Below are 8,227 nucleotides of genomic sequence, written 5' to 3' on the forward strand. Positions count from 1 at the left end.
TAAACCTAAAGGTAAAAGCTAACACAAGAAAACTTCTAAAAGAAAGCATAGGAGAAAAGCTCTGTAACCTTGGGGTAGGTCAAGATGTCTTATAACAAGAATACACTGATCATAAAAACAAACAAACAAAAAAACATTGCTAACATGAACCCTAATGTGAGTTTCTAGATCTAAATTACCATTTACAGGATGTATGAGGAATAGAGGAGTAATTTAAATGGCACCCCAAGGAAACAATCAGCCCAACGTACAAATGTTGGAAATTTCCTTAGAGAGGTGGAAATCGAGTGAGATTTAAAGAGACTTGACTGGGTAACTGGTTTTAAGAAGGGATTAATTGTGGGCTTCCTGGAAGGTCATGGAGTAGGTGGGATTGAATTCATCCTGCTCCATGGAACAAGATAGGGGAGGGGGAGAATAACCTGGACTGGTCCTGGGGAGCAGGGCATGAGTAATCATAGAGGGCCTTCACTGTTTGTTAAGGAGGGGAGAAATAGAGGGATTGGGGTAGAGAGAACAGGGTGAGTTAGAGTGGCCATGATCACCACCAGGGGTGGACAGTGGGCATCAGGGAGGTGCAAACTGAAGGGACCTGACTATCCAGCTGCAGCCTGCCCCAGTTGCTGGCTGGGGAAACCTCCCAAAAAGTTCCACAGCCGGCAGCAGCCATGGGGAGCACTGAGAGCAGTCGCCCGGCCGACGCTGCTAATAGCAATCTCGTCAGGCAAAGCGTGTGGCAGATCCGCCCACACTAAAAGATCAGCTGCTCCCGCAGTCAGCCCCGCCCCCCCGTGCCATGCCTGCTATCTTCCCAGCCGGCTGCTGCAGTCGGGGTAGGGTAGGGCCTGAGGGAGGCGGGGCCTCGGGAGCGCCACCTGCCGTTAAGAAGCCGTAGGTGTAGGCAGACAAACTCCCAGTCTGCCTAGGGCTTTTTTTTTTTATTAATCACCATACATCACGAACATTCTTAATATATGAACATTCCATACTTGGCGTGCAATCACTGGCTCACAATATCATCACATAGTTGTGTATTCATCACCATGGTCCCTAGGGCTTTTTTAAAATATATTTTTTCTATTAATATTTTTTGTTTGTTTTAATACATATATTTTTAATAGTAGTATTATTATATGTTATTTTTATTGATTTTTATTTTATTTTAAAAAAATTTTCTCTCCTATGGGCTACAGCCTACATTCATTCCCAATATATTTGGGGGTATGTCCTTCTGACTTTGGGGCCTACTATTAAGGAATGTTTTTTCTCATGTTTTTATTATACTTTGTTGTTATTGTATTATTTTTTGGGTCCACAGCCAGTAATTGAACCCAGGTCTCCTATGTGGCAGGCAGGCATTCTGCCACTGAAGTAAACACGCAACCCTGTCTAGCTTTTAATAGACCCTCAAGCAGAATAGTACCCCGTACATGAGATCTGGGCCTTGGTTTGGTGGGGAATTACTGACAAACCAACTGCAAAAGGGAACCTTCAATGCAAAACCCAAGTAAATGCAAAATTTTAGATGACCGAAGGTAACCAACTTGCAAAATAATGTTGAGATAATCAAATGCCCCAAACACAAAGCACGTGACAGTCAAAGCAGAAATGGCCCAGCTAAATGACTAAATCAAAGCTCTGGAGGGGACACAGAATAAGGAACAATTAAGGATATTTATAAAGAAATAAAGGATATCAGGAAGACACTACAAGACCATAAAGAAGAATTTGAAAGATTAAATAGAAAAATGGCAGATCTCACAGAGATGAAAGATAAAGTAGACCAAATTAGAAATATAATGGAGACACATGATATGAGATTCGAAGAAGCAGAAGGAAGAATAGGTTGAAGAATAAGCGATCTAGAAGAAAGAACGATTTAACAATTTACCTAGAGGACACTAAAGAGCAAATGTCAAGAATGATGGAAAAAATTGTACTGGATCTTAGGGAACTGATGGACAACAAAAGGTGCACAAATATAAGAATCATTGGTGTCCCAGAAGGAGAAGAAAAGAGTAAAGGGCTGAAAAGTTAGTTGATATGATCAGGGAAAACTTCTGAGCCCTTATAAAAGACATAGATAAGCAAATCAAAGAGGCCAGTGAACCCCAAAGAGAACAAATCCAAGTAGGCCTACTCCAAGGCACGTACCAATCAAACTGTCAAGCATTGAAGAGAAGCAGAAAGTCTTGAAAGCAGCACAAGAAAAGCAATCTACTACATAACAGGGAAAACACATAAAACTGCATTTGGACTACTTAACAGGCATGATGGAGTCCAGAAGGCAGTGGTATGACATAATTAAGATCCTGAACAAGAAAGGCTTCCAGCCAAGAATTTTTATGCAGTCAAGGTGTCCTTTAAAATTGAGGGAGAGGCTCAGTCTTCGAGACATTGGTGCTCTGTAGTGTTGGAATTTTTTGCTTGTCAGCCTGTATGCACATGCGCAGACATGGCCTCAAACGAATATACCCAAAAAACAACTCAAAGCTACAGGGCCTACCCCACTGACCTGGGCAGGGCTACTCCCATCAAAGTAGTCAACCCTACAGACAGTAGAGTTATGGTGGATATGGCCAGTCAGCGGACATTTGAGGCTGTGGTCAGAGCAGCTATGCTTCTTATGGGCAGACTGAGAACATTTATGGCACCCAGTCAACTCCTCAGGGATATGGCTCAACTTGTGTCTATGGTGGTGGCCACAGTTCCCAACTATCTTATGGTCAGCAATCTTTCTACCCCAGGTATGGCAGCAGCCCACTCGCAGAAGCACCTCTGGAAGCTATAATAGCACTTCTCAGAGCAGCAGTTTGGGACAGCCCCAGAGTGGGGGCTATGGCCAACAGTCCAACTATGGTGGACAGCAGCAAAACTCCTATAAGCCTCCTCAGGGTTATGGACAGCAGAGCCAGTACAACAGTAGCAGTGCGGCCAGGGTGGTGGAGGTCACTACAAACAAGATCTGTCACCCATGTGTGGTGGCGGTTATGACAATCAGGACCAGAGTGGCAGCTAGAGGGGAGGCCAACAGGACTGTGGGGGCCAAGGCCAGGGCAGTGGCAGTGGTTACAACCATGGTAGTGGTGGCTGTGAATCCAGGGGTCATGGAGGTGGCCAAGGAAGCAGAGGCGGCATGGGTGAAAGTGACCACCAAATAAATTTGGTGCTCTTCAGGACCAAGGATCATGTCATGACTCTGAACAGGATAATTCAGACAACACCATCTTCATACAACCTTTGGGTGAAAATGTTACAGTTGGACCTGTGGCTGATTACTTCCAGCAGATTGGTATTATCAAGACAAATAAGAAAAACAGGCAGCCCATAATTAATCTGTGAACAGGCAGGGAAGCAGGCAAGCTGAAGGGAGAAGCAACAGTCTCATTTGATGACCCACATTCTGCTAAAGCTGCCATTGACTGGTTTGATGGTAAAGAATTCTCTCGAAATCCTATGAAGGTCTTCTTTGCTACTTGGCAAACAGACTTCATTCAGCAATAAATGGTGGCAATGGCCATGGAGGCCAAGGGCAGGGAGGACCTAAGGGCCATGGAGGCTATGTAGGTGGTGGCAGTGGAGGATTCCTCAGCAGAGGTGGTAGTGGTGGAGCACTGCAACGGCTGGGGATTGGAAGTGTCCTAAACTAACATGAGAATGAAAGATTTTAAGATATGAGGTATTTGAGAGAAAGGAAAGTAGACAAAATGATTTTGAGTGTGCTTTATTGGCTGCGCTCCCGGGCAGAACTCACCGAACCCAAGATGGAGTGAAGTGAGTCTGCGCACAGGCTTTGGCGAGTGCAGTTTTTAAGGGCAGGGGTTAGGTGATGACATGAAAGGAGCGGCATGTTAAACAAAGGATTATTATGCTAGTGGGTTGAGCAGCAGGTGGTTAGATGTCCGTTGAACAATGAGTGAATAGATGTTTGTTGCGCAAAGACCTTGATAGTAACGGTTCACCTCCTGTTCCGGAGTGACTTCATGATTCCAGCCATAGAGCCCTCCTTTATTCCCTCGACCTAACAGAGAACATGAACTTTTCTTGGAGGACTGAGTACAACCAGTAAGGACCCTAAGCCCAAGAGCCCAGGAGGAGGCCCAGGAGGCTCTCACAAGGTGGGTAACTATGGAGATGATCATCACGTGGCAGAGGAGGCTATGATTGGGGCGGCTATAGAAGCCATTTTGGGGATCATGGGGGCTTCTGAGGGGACTGGGGTGGTGGAGACAGAGTTGGTTTTGGCCCTGGAAAGATGGACTCTAGGGGGAGCACAGACAGGATTGCAGGGAGAGGCCATATTAACCTGGCTCCCAAGGCTCTCTGGAACAGCTTTTCTTCCTGCACATCCAATGTTAACCTCTTTATTTTGTAACCTTCCAATTCCTGATCCACCCATGGTTTCTTTGTATTGGACTATGTAATTATAACCATACCTCTGTTTCCCATTAAAAACCATTGTTCTGAGGGTGCATGGATGGTTTGGTGGTAAATACTCATCTTCCATGAAGAAGACCCGGGTTCGATTCCCAGACCATGCATCCCAAAACCAAACCAAACCAAATGATCATTTTTGTTTAAAAAAAAAATAATAGGGGGAGAGATTAAAATCTTCAAAGAAAAACAAAGACTGAGAGAACTAGCCAACAAGAGACTTTCCCTACAAGAAATACTGAAGGCCTATCTGCTGAAAAAAAAAGATAGGCGAGGGAGGTCTAGAGGAGGGCACAGAATTGAAGAGTACCAGTAACAATTTAAAGGATAAAGGGAGAGAGAGAGAAAAGAATATATATATATCTAAAAAATAAAGAATAAAGAATAAGATGGTAGATTCAAGAACTGTTTTACAGTAATAACTTGAAAGTTAATGACTAAACTCACCAATTAAAAGATAAAGGTTGCATAAGGGATTTAGAAATACAGTCCATCTATATAGTGCTTATAAGAAATGCCTCTTGGACCCAAGGATATAATTAGATTGAAAGTGAAAGGATGGAAAGAGATGTTCTAGTGCAAGCTGTAAACAAAAGAATGTAATAGTAGCCATACTAATATCAGATGAAATAGACTTAAATGTGAAGATGTCATAAGAGACAAAGAAGGACGCTACATATTAATAAAAGGGACAATTCACCAAGAGGATATAGCAATTATGAATGTTTATACTCCCAATCAAGAATCTCCAAAGTACATGAGGCAAACAATGGCAAAACTGAAGGGAGCTGTAGACCTTTCAGCAATAATAGTGGGAGACTTTAATACACCACTCTCCTCTATAGCTAGAACAACTAGAGGATCAGCAAGGAAATAGAGAAACTAAACAATGTGATAAACAAATTAGACCTAACAGACATATATATTATTACATCCCCAAACACCTGGATATACATTCTTCTTTAGTGCACATAATACATTCTCCAGGACAGATCATATGCTGGGGCACAGAATAAGTTTTTATATATTTAATAAAATTGAATTTATCCAAAGCACTTTTTCTGACCACAACAGAATGAAGCTGGAAATTAATAATCACCAACGAATAAGAGCTTTCACAAATATATGGAGATTAAACAACACACTCTTAAGTAATCAGCTGGTCAAAGAAGAAATTGCTAGAGAAATTGGTACATTTCTGGAGCAGATGATAATGAAAATACAACATACAAAAACTCATGGGTCCTCCAGACCAGCTAATAAATAGCCAGGAACAGTACAGAACAACTGCTGGGGCTACATCAGAGACCACTCACACAGTGTACACCATTCTGGACCAGGTGGAACAGCTGAGACCCCACAAAGAATTGCAAGTCCTCCAAAGCTGTTGAGGCTGGCCCCCCACCCCCCACAGGCATCGTAGGCTGGTTCCCCAAGGGGAGAGGAAACAGTTTACTAGCAGCAAGGGCTTAGCTCAACCAAATTCCAATCGTGGAATTAACAAATTCTGCCTACTGAAATTAGCTCTCCAGCACAGATAAATGTGGAATAAGCACTGAAGAAACTAGGAGATTTTGCCCCAGCAGAGAGGGGGTGGGGCTGATGGAAAAAAAAAAAGAGGCTTTTTGAGTGAGACAGCACAAAATACTGGAAAAGAGCTGTACTCCAAGAAAAGGGGCACAAAGAACCTGGAAATACACAATCACATGCCAAATTAAGCTCTTTAATTACAAACCTGAGTTGTGGGGGGGCCACTTGGAAAAGGCTTGCTTTTTTGTTCTTTTATTTTTGTTTTTTCCTACTCCATAACATCTCATTAGATGGAACTGGAAGTTTTATCAAGCTCCAGCACTGTCCCACACAAGGGTGGAATTAAATTGTCTGAGAGACAAAGTAACTAGTCAGGTGAAAGGAGTTAATTCCCTAAAGATTGTATCTTTCCCAAGAGAGAGAGGCAGCCCAACTCAGGTGGAATCCCTTCTTCAAGGAATTCAGGCACTAGGGACTGGAAAATTAAACAATTAATGCCAAACTACAACCTCACCTCTGTCTCAACCACACCCCCAGCAGGGAAAGTCTGCTGAAATTAAAGGCACCATAACATTTTGTGCTGGTGGTAAGCCATGGGTAGACAATGTTGGGCAGGATAGGAAAAATACAGAGTCTAGAGGCTTCACAGGAAAGTCTGACAACATGCTGGGTCTCACTCTTAGGGAAAACAGGTTCTGGTAACTCTTTCCTCCTGAGACATGGGCCAGTCCAGTCTGGGAAAATTTGACTGGAGTCTGTAATATCTGAGAAGACCCTCCTACCAAAAAAAAAAAAGAAAGAAAGAAAAGAAAAACCCTCCATATAGACAGGGCAAGAAAAAGAAAAACAAGAACTGAAAAAAACTCTGATCAATTAAACAGAACCTATGCTGAAGGTCCAGAATAAACTAATTAAGGAAATCAAATGCCTAGACACCAGCAAAAAAATAACAAGTCATACTAGGAAAATCAAAGATATGGGATAGTTAAAGGAACAAACTAATGATTCAAATAAAATAGAGGAGTTGAAACAACCAATTCAAGATGTTCGAACAGATGTGGAAAATCTCATCAAAAATCAAATCAATGAGTTGAGGAAGGATTTAAAGAAAACATTAGGTGAACAAAAAGAAGAACTTGAAAGTTTGAAATAAACAAATTGCAGAACTTATGGAAATAAAAAGTGTCATAAAAGAAATAAAAAAAAAAAAACCAAAAACTGGAAACCTACAATAGGTTTGAAAAGGCAGAAGAAAGGATTAGTGAACTAAAGGACTGGACATTTGAAATCTGACACACAAAAGAAAATATAGGGAGAAAAATGGAAAAATATGAGCAGGGTCTCAGGGAATTGAATGACAACACAAAGCTCATGAATACACATGTTGTGGGAGTCCCAGAAGGAGAAGAGAAGGGAAAAGGAAGAGAAAGACTAGTGGAGGAAATAATCACTGAAAATTTCCCATCTCTTATGAAAAACATAAAATTACTGATCCAAGAAATGCAGCATACCCCCAAAAGAATAGATCCAAATAGACAAACTCCAAGACACTGACTAATCAGATTGTCAATGTCAAAGAAAAAGAATTTTGAAAGCAGCAAAAGAAAAGCAATCCATCACATACAAGGGAAGACCAATAAGACTATGTGTGGATTTCTCAGCAGAAACCATGGAGGCGAAAAGGCAGTGGTATGATATATTTAAGATTCTAAAAGAGAAAAAAACTGCCAACCAAGAATTCTATATCCAGCAAAATTGTCCTTCAAAAATGAGGGGGAGATTAAAACATTTTTTAATCACAGACAATCACAGAGAATTTGTGACCAAGCAGCTGGCTCTGCAAGAAATACTAAATGGGGGTGGGCCACGGTGGCTCAGCAGGCAAGAATGCTTGCCTGCCATGCCAGAGGACCCGGGTTCGATTCCCGGTGCCTGCCCATGTAAAAAAAAAAAAGAAAGAAATACTAAAGGGAGCACTGCAGGTGGATAGGAAAAGGCAGGAGAAAGGTCTGAAAAAGAGTATAGAAATGACAACTATCAGTAAGGGTAAAAAGAGAAAAAAAATTAGATATCACATATAAAATCCAAAAGATAAAATGGTAGAAGAAAGTACTACCATTACAGTAATAACATTAAATGTTAATGGATTAAACTCCCCAATCAAAAGACATAGACTGGCAGAATGGATTAAAAAACAGGACCCATTTGTATGCTATCTACAGGAGACTCATTTTAGACCCAAGGAAAAAAATAGGTTGAAAGT

The 8,227-nt window shown here is 41.7% G+C and overlaps 1 pseudogene; it reads left to right on the top strand.

Annotated features, from left to right (window-relative positions):
• Positions 1–1,325: 1,325 nt before the first annotated feature.
• LOC143651560 (uncharacterized) lies at positions 1,326–7,008 on the top strand (annotated as a pseudogene).
• The last annotated feature ends 1,219 nt before the right edge of the window (positions 7,009–8,227 follow it).

The sequence above is a fragment of the Tamandua tetradactyla genome, chromosome 12, assembly GCF_023851605.1.
Source record: "Tamandua tetradactyla isolate mTamTet1 chromosome 12, mTamTet1.pri, whole genome shotgun sequence".
NCBI classification, from domain to species: Eukaryota; Metazoa; Chordata; class Mammalia; order Pilosa; family Myrmecophagidae; genus Tamandua; species Tamandua tetradactyla.